Source organism: Siphateles boraxobius, unplaced genomic scaffold (genome assembly GCF_051911475.1).
Source record: "Siphateles boraxobius isolate OS27281-9 unplaced genomic scaffold, OSU_SipBor_1 3, whole genome shotgun sequence".
Lineage (NCBI taxonomy): Eukaryota > Metazoa > Chordata > Actinopteri > Cypriniformes > Leuciscidae > Siphateles > Siphateles boraxobius.
Window position 1 is genome coordinate 10,660,466 of NW_027508919.1, and position 12,306 is coordinate 10,672,771.

The 12,306-nt window shown below is 41.5% G+C and overlaps 1 long non-coding RNA gene across 1 annotated transcript; it reads left to right on the top strand.

Moving 5' to 3' along the window:
- Positions 1-429: 429 nt before the first annotated feature.
- LOC143757105 (uncharacterized) lies at positions 430-11,925 on the top strand. Its single transcript, XR_013210399.1, has 4 exons — positions 430-506; positions 3,178-3,499; positions 3,660-3,777; positions 11,835-11,925. It is a non-coding gene; the product is annotated as an uncharacterized LOC143757105 (long non-coding RNA).
- Positions 11,926-12,306: the final 381 nt, after the last annotated feature.

Genomic DNA, 12,306 nt, shown 5'->3' on the forward strand with positions numbered 1-12,306 from the left:
GGTCTCGTGATTTGATTATTTAATTATTACATTGCAGGTCCAGCTCGTTTAGAGTAATTACTTAGGCAACTGTCCTCTTTTTCTTTTCCCACTTACATGCAAACAATCTCACATGTCAATGTGAAAATACTTTCTCCTATCCTAGTTCATTGTGTAAACAGCTACATGTCAATTCACAAGCAGTTTTTTGGTTGATTTCCTTGGAAACTGTAAACGCTGTAGCTATATCAAAACCAACAAGTCCTCCAACCCATACGACCATTTAGGTCGTTTGTGACTACCTTCAAATACGACACATAAGAGCGTTCCCTAAATTTGCTTCCCTACCGGCAGCTGGAGATATGGAGAAATGCATTATAAACAAACTTTGACTTTCGCCTCAATGCATTATGGGTTTTTTTAATCTACCTGCTAAGATTACGAGTTTATGTCAAACTCTCCCAGCTATTCAAAGTAGTTTATTGCTATAAAAATATATATTTTTGATGACTCCATCACACGTACAGGTAGGGTTTTCATCCGTCTATAGTCCCGTGTTTATGAATGAAAAGATGTAGTGTTTCAAATCGGTATTTATATTTCAAGCTGTGCGACGTTCATTCAAACGGACGCCAGCATTATTAAATTAGTTTTCATTGTGACAGGGAAATTCATTGGGAAAGGTATCATGCAAAAAGTCCACACAGTTACTATGTTTTACCAGTAACTGTCGATCCGCCATGTCATGTGTAGTAAAAGCACAGTAACGTTATACCATGCTTCTTCCACCGTTAACCATGATAACCACAACACTTACAATGCTTTTACCACAGTAACAGTGTTTTTATTGTGTAATATTGTAGTTAAAGCACAGTAACCCAACACTTACCATGTTTTTTACCACAGTTACTTAGTTGTACTGTGGTATTTGTAATTAAAACACAGTAATATACCATGATTTTACCACAGTCTGTGTTTTTACTGTCTACTATTTGTAGGTAAAGAACAGTAACCACAGCACTTGCCATGGTTTTACCCAGTGTTGGGGAGTAACGGAATACATGTACCGGCGTTACGTATTCAGAATACAAATTATGAGTAACTGTATTCCGTTACAGTTACAATTTAAATAGTTGGTATTTAGAATACAGTTACATTGTTGAAATCAATGGATTACATGACGATACTTTTCTGTTTCATGAGTTTATTCACTCTCTAAATAAATTAAGGCAACTCCATGTTTTTCCCAGAAACCCAATATGAAAACGAAAAAAAAAGCGGTTTGATCAGTCACAATGGACTCGGAAGAGGAGAAGTGGGAGCTAGATATGGAGCCGGAACAACAGAGCCAGGGCAAGAATGCGTTTCTATCTTGGAAATTCAAACAGCATTTCACATTAAAGAAAGAGAAAGGAGAAAAAATATAACTGTTTATAAGTTATTCGTTTTTAATAGTTATTAAATATAAGTTTTTTTTTTTTTTATTAGCCAGGGGTAGTCGTCTGCTGTAGTTTTACTGGTCACCTTGCTATTTTATAGTTGTATCATGTAGGCTACTAGCTACAGGGCTGTAACGATATGCGATATGAAACCGAAATCGCGACACTCAGATCCATGAACCTGTGTCTCGTGTGAGAAGGCAGAATCGCGACACACTCCTTCCAACTTCCAGAGTTATCCTTCTCGTCCAGATCCAATGCTAACACATCTTTAAATTACTATTAGTATTATTTGAAGTTAACATTAGGCTATAAAATACGTAGACCTAAACCACAAAACTAGTTGCGGAATAATTATTTAAAATTTAGCAATTGCGTTGGACGTGACATTTGCAGTCAAAACTTGAAATATAAATTCTCAGAAAATGCATTTAATACGAATATATCGAAACTTCTGTTTGTATATCCATACACCCTTAGTAAAGGAGTCCAGACATTAGAAAAAATCTGTCTACACATGCGTTTTATATTTAATATGAGGGAAATAAAAAATAAAAATATTTAACTTTTAGGCCAAATATTTTTTAGTAGGCTACTTCTGTACTGCGCAAAGCAAAAGTAATACCGACCGGATGAAGAAGGGTTGGCTCTCCACAGAACATGAAATAATCATTTTATTTTATTTTTCCTGTTAGCATTTATGAGGAAAAAACAATGTTACGGACGTGACCACTCTGAAAGTGGCACTAAGAGACTGCTTTAAAACTTTCACAGAGACATCAAACAGATGCACAAAGCCTTTCTTTAAAGTGAATTTCGATTTGTATTAATTGTATGTGAATTTTAATCAATGTTTCATCAACCAATTGCCTGGAATAAATAAATAAGTTGTAAATATAGCAGACAATAGTTATCACGGCACGGTGGCGCCGGTGCGTGAACTGGGGCTAGTCTCATCGATGAACCGAAACTTAGCGTATAAGGTAGGCTATAGCCTACTTGCCTCACAGACATGTCTACTTTTAAACAGAACAATTCAAAACGAAAGAAAACAGACTGCTCTCTGTTTATGTAATCCGTATGAAATGTGCATTTCTCTCCGGCGTGTTCACTAGGCTGCTGCGAAGATCGCGAGTCAGCATCGTCAACTTCATCTTTGCAGCCGACACTAACATATTCAGTCATTAGGCTACTTTTGCCAGTTCTTTGTGACAGCTTTTAGGTCCTTTATTGGCAGTGCCACCTTTACATGTTACATGAACGCGTCACCACCTCATCACCGCACCGGTGACCGCAACATACATAGTCTTTGTTCTTCTATAGCAAATTATAATATATTGCACTTTCAGGGAGACATGGGCCTAACACATTCAGCCAGTTGGAACAGAAGAACACACCAGAATAGGTCTGTTTAGCAAGCAGGATTTGATGGCCGCATTCCTACACTTATAAAATGCAATTCAATGTGGAAGTAATCCAAGTATTCAGAATACGTTACTCAGATTGAGTAACATAACGGAATACGTTACAAATTACATTTTTGGGCATGTATTCTGTATTCTGTAACGAAATACGTTTTGAAAGTATCCTTCCCAACACTGGTTTTACCACAGTAACCATAGTTTTACTGTGGTGTTTGTAGTTGAAACAGTAACACAACACTTGCCATGGTTTTACCACAAAAACCACATCACTGGCCATGCCTTTAATAGCTTTTTGTAATGTAATTGTAATTCAATATTCTTCTTCTGTCTTGCAGTTACTTCAGATCACATACTCCTTTATCTCCATCTCCCACAACAACATTTAATCCAACAGCTCTTTTAAGAGGCCAACTCTCGCAAAAACTCACTTTCTGTCTGTCTCTGTCTCTCTCTGTCTCTGTGTTTTTTTTTAACTGTAATTAATTTACACATATTTTTGCTCTCTGTCTTTCTCTTCTTCATCATGGAATATTTTTTAAAATCAAAATTTGATCAATTCTGTCAGAAAGCTGCTATTAACAGGGAACTTGAACTCAAAGCTCCCAGTGCTGATCTTGAAGAAGCTGCCAGGGAGGCTGAACAAGTCCTTCAAATTAGGTAATGTTGAACACATGTTAATTATAGCTGATTTGCTTTAATGAATGTATCCTTATTTTATGTTTTATTGCTTTCCTTAAAGTCCTTACTCTCAAATAATTTGGTCACGGGTAATTTTTAACACACTGTCTCAACATGTATATATTTCTCTTTGTTTCAGCTGAAAAGGAAGTGTTGTCAAGGGCTTGTTAAACCTGTCTTCGTGGAGAGGAATGAATTTGGCCATCTTGTGTGTTTATGGAGAATGAAAAAAGCTGCAAAGGCAAATGTTTCCAATGGTATGTCTGTGTTGGTCTTAACCCTTACATTACTGCAGTTACATTTTGCACAGCATTTGATGTTTCTTAAACTTTGTTTTACATACTACAGTACCCCATCAGTAAGAACCCACAATAAAGCGTCATGTCGAAGTAGTAATAGTTCATTCAACTGACCAAGTCAGCAAATTCATATGATATTGTGCAAGTGTACTCGTACAAAATTCTATGACTTTTACTCCAGCTGCTGTCATTGGCCATTGCCTCAACTCACTTGCACATTGTAAGTAGTCGGACCATTTATATCAGAAAGTTCATATCAAATCCATTGTATTCTTTATTAACCTTTACATATTGGCGCCGTCTCTTCTCGTACCAACAGTACATCACCAAGGTCAGATAAATCCCATAGAGGTTCTTTCACCTAGATATCATCATATAGAGACTGTGTCTGTTCCCCGAATTTGGAAATACAAAAAACTTCCAAACCTATCTAAGGTTAAAAATTTTATTGATGTTCAACAAATAAAAAAACAGATACAATACAGATGGGAAAACGATAAAGCTTGGGTTGCTGAATATTCGATCCCTTACTTCAAAAGCACTTATTGTTAATGATATGATCTCAGATTATAACCGAGATGTGCTGTGTTTGACAGAAACCTGGCTAAAACCAAACGAATACATTACTTGAAATGAGTCCACTCCGCAAGATTACTGTTATAAACATGAACCTCGTCCGAAAGGCAAAGGGGGAGGTGTTGCTGTAATTTATAGTAATATTTTCAAAACCACTAAGAAATCTAGTTTTAAATATATTTCTTTTGAAGTGTTGGTGTTTAATGTAAAAATATATAGTATAAACGATAAATCACGTTTGAGAATTCTTCTACTGTATACAGGCCACCGGGGCACCATAAAGACTTTATCAAAGAATTTGCTGACTTTCTATCAGAATTAGTATTGGCTGCAGATAAAGTAATAATTGTTGGTTGATTTTAATATACCTGTAGATAATGAAAAAGATGCATTGGGATTGGCATTTAAAGACATTGTAAACTCAATTGGAGTTAGACAACACGTGTCAGGACCTACTCATTGTCGTAATCATACTCTAGATCTAATATTATCACATGGAATAGATGTTGATGCCGTTGAAATACTGCAGCAGAGCGACGACATCTCAGATCATTATCTAGTCTCATGTAAATTACATTTAGCCAAGGCTGCAAAGCCGACTCCGTGATATAAATATGTTAGACCTATCACTTCTGCCATGAAAGATTGCTTTATCAATAATCTTCCTGATCAGTTTCATCATCTCAGCATCCCAGATAGCTTAGAAGAACTCGATATTGCAACAGAAACTTTTAACTCTCTCTTTTCCAGCACTTTAGACACAGTTGATCCGCTGCGTTTAAAGAAGATTAAAGAAAATAGTCCAACGGCGTGGTACAACGAGCACACTCAGGCCCTTAAGAGAGCAGCCAGAAAAATGGAGCGCAACTGGAAGAAAACAAAACTAGATGTATTTTGGATTGCATGGAAGGAGAGCTCGATTGCTTTACAGAGAGGCTTTAAAAGCTGCTAGATCTGCTTATTTTTCAACCCTATTAGAAGAAAATAAACATAATCCTAGGTATTTATTTGAAAAAGTTGCTAAACTAACAAAAAAGAAAGCTTCAAGCCCAGAAGTTTCCAAGAAACACAGCAGTAATGACTTTATGAACTTCTTCACTTATAAGATCGATAATATCAGGGACAAAATTATAACTATGCAACCGTCTACTACAGTATCGCATCAGGGAGTGCATTCTAGTCTCCCTGAGGAAAAATTTGATTCATTTGTTTCTATAGGAGAAGAATTTAGCAAAATCGTTAACTCATCTAAATTGACAACTTGTATGTTAGACCCTATACCGACTAAACTATTGAAAGAGATGCTTCCAGAAGTCATAAATTCTCTTCTCAATATCATTAATTCGACTTTTTCTCTAGGATACGTAACAAAACCCTTTAAGCTGGCTATGATTAAACCGCTTGTTAAAAAAACGCAACTTGATCTTACAGAATTAGTCAATTACAGGCCGATCTCGAATTTGCCTTTTCTGTCAAAGATATTAGAAAAGGCAGTATCCTCACAGCTGTGTTCCTTTCTTGAAGGAAATTCTATCTGCGAGGATTTTCAGTCCGGATTTAGACCGTACCATAGTACTGAGACTGCTCTCATTAAAAGTCACAAATGATTTGCTCTTATCATCCGATCGTGGTTGTATCTCTCTATTAGTGTTACTTGATCTTAGTGCTGCATTTGACACCATTGACCACAACATTCTATTAAATAGACTAGAAAACTATGTTGGCATAAGTGGAATTGCACTAGCATGATTTAAATCATACTTATCTGACCGTTATCAGTTTGTAGCAGTAAATGAAGAGATGTCTTATCGGTCAAAAGTTCAGTATGGCGTACCACAAGACTCAGTACTAGGATCGCTGCTGTTCACTCTGTATATGCTACCGTTAGGAGATATCATTAGGGAACATGGAATTAGTTCCCTTTCAAGGGAACTCGAGCTGCGTCAAGCTGTGGGAACGACTCTGCGTGTGTGCGTCATAAAGCACGTATGGAATCAGTCCAATGGAGAGACGGAACGTCATAGGCGGGTGACGTCATCGACCAGGAAACTATAAAGCACCCCCAAAACACAAGCGCGACAGCTTCTATGCCTTCAGTAAGCGCTATATGTGGATCTGTCTCAAGTGTTTTTGTCTGTCACTAAGCAGGAGTTTCACTATTTCAAAAAACTATATATATATATATATATATATATATATATATATATATATATATTATATATATTATATTGAGAGACAATGGCGAGCGAACAACAATTTAAGAAGTGTGTTCCTCCCTGCTCGCGCTATTTAACAAGCGGGGATACACACAGCTTATGTGTTGTTTGCTTGGGAGTGCAGCATGCCCAGTCAGCTCTCGAGGGGGCTGATTGTGAGCATTGCGAGCGTTTGCCTCTTAGAACGCTCCGCTCCCGCCGATCACTCTTTGAGGAGACTGGTTCGGTTCGCGATACCCGCGGATCGGGTCCCGCTTATGCCGAGGCTGAGCGGCGACGTCATTCGTGGGGATCACAGATGGATCTCAGCCCTTACTTGTTAGATCCAGTGCCTCAGTCTCGGGTTCGGAAGCACGCTCTGCGGTTTCTTCCCCCCGGACTGAGGCCCCAGTACTGCAACTATCCAGTTCTGAGGATCTGGATGTTGTTAGTCTGGATGCGGGAGATGTCGATGATTCGCCATCTCTCTCTTCCGAAAGTGAGGAGCTTATGGAGGTGCTCACTCGTGCTGTTTCTAAATTAAGCATCGAGTGGCCAGCTGTTAGGCAGGAGTATAGAGAAAAATCTAAATTAGATGAAAGATTTTTGCCTTCCCGTTCTCAACCTCCACGCCGGTGCTTGCCCTTCTTCCCTGATCTCCACACAGAGGTTTCGAGATCGTGGAAAAAGCCGGTCTCTTATCGTGTTTTTAGCCCTCAAACTTCCACTTATTCAAACATTGTGGGGGCTAAATCTCATGGTTATGGGGCGATGCCCAAAGCAGAAGAGGCGCTTGCTAGTCATCTTTCTGCTGAAGCTGCATCTTCTTTTAAAGCACAACTTTTACCCTCTAAGCCTCTTAGAAGTACGTCAGCTTTAGTGGGTAAGGCGTATTCGACGGCCGGTCAAGCCTCGGCGTGCCTGCACATGATGTCCATCTTGCAAGCATACCAGGCTGACTTATTAAAGGATGTGAGTGACACTCAAGAGGTCAGCACTGACGTAGTTTGCGAACTGCGTCAGGCTGCAGATTTATCTCTGCGCGCCAACCGCAGAGCGTGCTTCCGAACGCGGCTGGCGTCAGGATGCTGAGAGTGGTCCCTGCCGTGGGAGAGAGGTGTTCACCGCATTACACGGTGCCCGCTCTTCTTCGGTGCCCTCAGGGGCCCGTTCTGCCAACCCCGCCTTCATGCCAGGGCTCAGACGGTCCCAGCGAGCGCTTTCCCGAGGGACGCTCGCCCCCTCTGAGGAGTCGTCCAGCCCAAGGTCTGTGGCAGGACCATCATCTATCATGGCATATAAATTGTCTAGAGATGTTTATGGTGTTCCAAGCTTTGAAACACTTCCTAGCAGACCTCAGAGGTCATCATGTGTTAGTTCAGTCAGACAACATGTCGGTGGTCTCGTATATAAATCATCAGGGGGGCCTGCGGTCGCGTCCACTTTACAAGTTGGCCCGTCAGATCCTCCTGTGGTCCCAGGGGAAGTTACGGTCTCTGAGAGCTATGTATCTTCCTGGTTATTTGAATGTGGTAGCAGACTCCCTGTTGAGGCAGGGGCCGAGGCCGGGGGAATGGAGGCTCCACCCCGAGGTGGTGGAGCTCCTTTGGTTGAGTTTCGGTCGCGCAGAGGTGGACCTATTCGCTTCCAAGGAGACAACGCACTGTCATCTGTGGTTCTCCATCAGTCAGCCAACCCCTCTGGGGTTGGACGCTCTGGTACAGCCGTGGCCGAGGTCACGTCTGTATGCTTTTCCCCCGGTTGCTCTGCTACCAGGAGTTCTGGAGAGGGTTCGCCGGGACGGGGTCAGCCTACTTCTAGTAGCCCCGTTCTGGCCGGCCCGAGTATGGTTCGAGGACCTAATAGTCTCTCCCTTGGAGATTCCGATCAGGAGGGATCTACTCTCTCAGGAGGGGTGGTACGATATTTCACCCCCGCCCAGAGTTGTGGAAACTGTGGGCTTGGCCTCTGAGAGGGCCCAGCTCATAGAATCTGGTCTCTCAACTGAGGTTGTTGAGACCATCCTTCACTCCAGAGCTCCGTCCACGAGGAAGTTATATGCCCTGAAGTGGAAACTTTTCACTTCTTGGTGTGCAGAACACCGGCAGGACCCAGTTAACGGCCCAGTGGGCGCAGTGCTGGAGTTTCTGCAGGAGCGTTTCTCTGCAGGGTTATCCCCCTCCACACTAAAGGTGCATATGGCGGCACTAGCTGCTTTCCATGTCCCTTTCAGTGGAGTTTCTCTTGGGAGACACCCACTTATAACTCGCTTCCTTCGTGGCACTTTGAGGCTGAGGCCTGCAGTTCGTACGAGGGTGCCGACTTGGGATTTGGCCATTGTACTAGAGGGCCTTTCTTTGGCCCCCTTTGAACCTATTGAGGAAGTTTCTGAGAAATGTATCACGTATAAAACTCTTTTTCTGCTTGCAATCTCCTCACTTAAGAGAATAGTAGATTTGCAGGCCCTTTCGGTTGCACCCTCGTGCCTGGAGTTTTCGCCTGGTATGGTTAAGGCTTTTCTATACCCTAGACCAGGTTATGTCCCTAAGGTTCCTACTAATGCTATTAGACCTACAGTGCTGCAGGCTTTCTATCCTCCTCCTTTTGTGTCATCAGATCAGGAGAAACTTAACCTTCTCTGCTCGGTTAGGGCGTTAGACGCTTACGTCCACAGAGCTGCCCTGTGGAGGAAATCAGAACAGTTATTTGTGTGCTTTGGGCCACCCAGGAAAGGGTGTCCCGCGTCTAAACAGAGAATGAGCAAATGGGTGGTTGAGGCCATCTCACTTGCTTATAAGTCGGCTTGTCAGCCTTCACCTTTGGCTTTACGAGCCCACTCTACTAGGAGTATGGCTGCTTCTAAAGCATTGTTGTCAGGAGTATCGCTAAGTGATGTTTGTGATGCGGCTGGGTGGTCCTCACCGCATACATTTGTTAAGTTCTATGAATTGGACTTAAGTTCCACTCCTGGGGCGCAGGTGCTCTCGTCCTCTGTGCGCTAGTTCCCACATGACGGTCATTTGCTCCTATGGCGACGTGGGTATTGGCGTTCCCACAGCTTGACGCAGCTCGAGTTCCCTTGAAAGGGAACGTCTCGGTTACGTATGTAACCCTAGTTCCCTGATAGGGAACGAGACGCTGCGTCGTTCTGCCATACTCCCAGCATGCCCGTTAGCGCTTCCTTCAGGCCTATCAGAAGCTGTCGCGCTTGTGTTTTGGGGGTGCTTTATAGTTTCCTGGTCGATGACGTCACCCGCCTATGACGTTCCGTCTCTCGATTGGACTGATTCCATACGTGCTTCATGACGCACACACGCAGAGGCGTTCCCACAGCTTGACGCAGCGTCTCGTTCCCTATCAGGGAACTAGGGTTACATACGTAACTGAGACGTTTTCACTTTTATGCTGATGATGCTCAGCTCTATATTTCTTCAAAACCTAACGAAACTTACCAATTCACAAAACTAACAGAATGCATAGCTGACATAAAACAATGGATGACTAGTAATTTCCTACTACTAAATTCTGAAAAAACAGAGATTCTAATTATTGGACAAAAAACTTCCACACGCAATAACCTAGAATACTGTTTAACACTTGATGGCTGCTCTGTCAAGTCTTCGTCGTCAGTTAGGAACCTGGGTGTGCTCTTTGATACCAATCTCTCATTTGAAAGTCACGTGTCTAGTATCTATAAAAGCACATTTTTCCATCTTAAAATATATATAAAGATATACTTCAGATCTTCAAATAACTTGTCCTAATCAGATCACTTAAACGATTAGTTCACCCATAAATGAAAATTCTGTCAGTATTTACTCACCCTCATGTTGTTCCAACCCCGTAAGACTTTCATTCATCTTCGGAACACAAATTAAGATATTTTTGATTAAATCTGAGAGCTGTCTCACTCCTCCATAGTAGCTAAGGGATCGAAACTTGCCGGCCTAGACAGTTAGAAAAGATAATGTTTAAAAGAGTCCAAGTGACTACAGTACCTCAACCTTGAGTTTATCCAGCGACAAGAATATTTTTTGTGCGCAAAAATAACGACTTATTCAACTCTTCCTTTTCTTCTCTGTGGGCCTCTGAGTGAGTTTACATAGTGTAACAGCACAGTGCTTCTGTGTTGTACGTCAGAACGTAGGCTCGCTATTGGCCGACGCAGGTCATGTGTGTGATGCGTGTGACGTACAACACAGAAGCGCTGTGCTGTTAAGCCCAATTTATACTTCTGCGTCAAACTTACGCCGTAGCTACGCCGTAGGCTGTGCGTAGCGCGCGTACCCTCCGGCGTATCCTGACGTGCACCTCTCCAAAAATGTAACAACGCGTCTATTCTACGCGGACGCAAGCGCTGTGATTGGTCTGCTCAAACCGCTTGCTCGGGTTTCACATGCTCCCTCTGCGTGCGTCAACGCGGACAACGACGCAGAAGTATAAATTAAAACCAAAGCGTAGGCTACGGTGTAGAGGCTCCGGCGTAGGTCCGACGCAGAAGTATGAATCAGCCTTGACACTACGTGACTCACTCAGAGGCCCACACAGAAGAAAATGGAGTTGAATAAAGTCGTTATTTGTGCTTGTTTTTGCGCACAAAAAGTATTCTCGTGGCTTGATAAACTTATGGTTGATTGACGAAAGTCTTACAGGGTTGGAACTTGGAACAACATGAGAGTGAGTAATTACTGACAGAATTGTCATTTTTGGGTGAATTAACCCTTTAAGTTCGTTCATAACACCAAGAACAATAACTATAATGATAACTATTTTAACATCCACAACAAACGGACGATAAAGTTCTGTTTATTATTAAAAGTGTGTGCTGTGGTAATGTTGTCTGCCATTTTAAGTGCTTAAGCTTTTTATAGTCGAGTAGATTCTGATTGGCTGTCAAAGATTTTATAACTCATCAGCTCGAAAAAAAACATTTCTGAAAGTGATTCCAACAAAATTGTTCCTCTGTGTCGTTATATGTTAAATAGCTGCAGTGTGGGCTCATCCTTTCTGTGAAGAGGCCGTTAAAATGCTTACAACAATACTGGCAGCAAGTAATCATGTTTAAAGGAATTAATTTATTAATATAGCTTGCTATTGAAGATACAGCTTTTTCTAGTACCAACTTTCTCTCATTATTAAAACTTACACCCAAAATTCTGCCCGTCTCAGTTCCTGTCTTAATGTATATGTTTAAACAACAATAGTATTTAAACATGGGGTCAATAAACATTTCTTGTTTTACAGCTGAAAAAGAGCAAGCCAGGCAAACCAGTATTTACCAGGACAACCAGTCCTGTTGGGGATGAGAAATGAACATGGCCTTCTCATGTATTCATACATACATGTTTATAGCTCCTAGAATGAGCAAATAGGCTGTGCCATTATCTTTGGTAATTGGGCAGGAAATTACTTTATATGGTGAGCACTGACAATTTTTCTGGAGTTATTATTAAATTGTTGTTTTGTCTGATTGTTTGAAGGAGGATGAAGCCAGTTGATGAAGAAATAGACATGCTGAACTAGTTTTAAATACATTACTAATTTGTTATGACTGCTTGTATTATGTTCTCATTTTCTACTTGTACAGAAAGACTACATCAAGAGGTAGAGGAGCCGATAGCTGGCACTGAACACACTCAATGCTCAGGTCCGTCTTCACGCAGTTGGTCAGTTCACATGGTCCAGACTAAGGAGAAATGGGTCTGAGGCCAGAGAT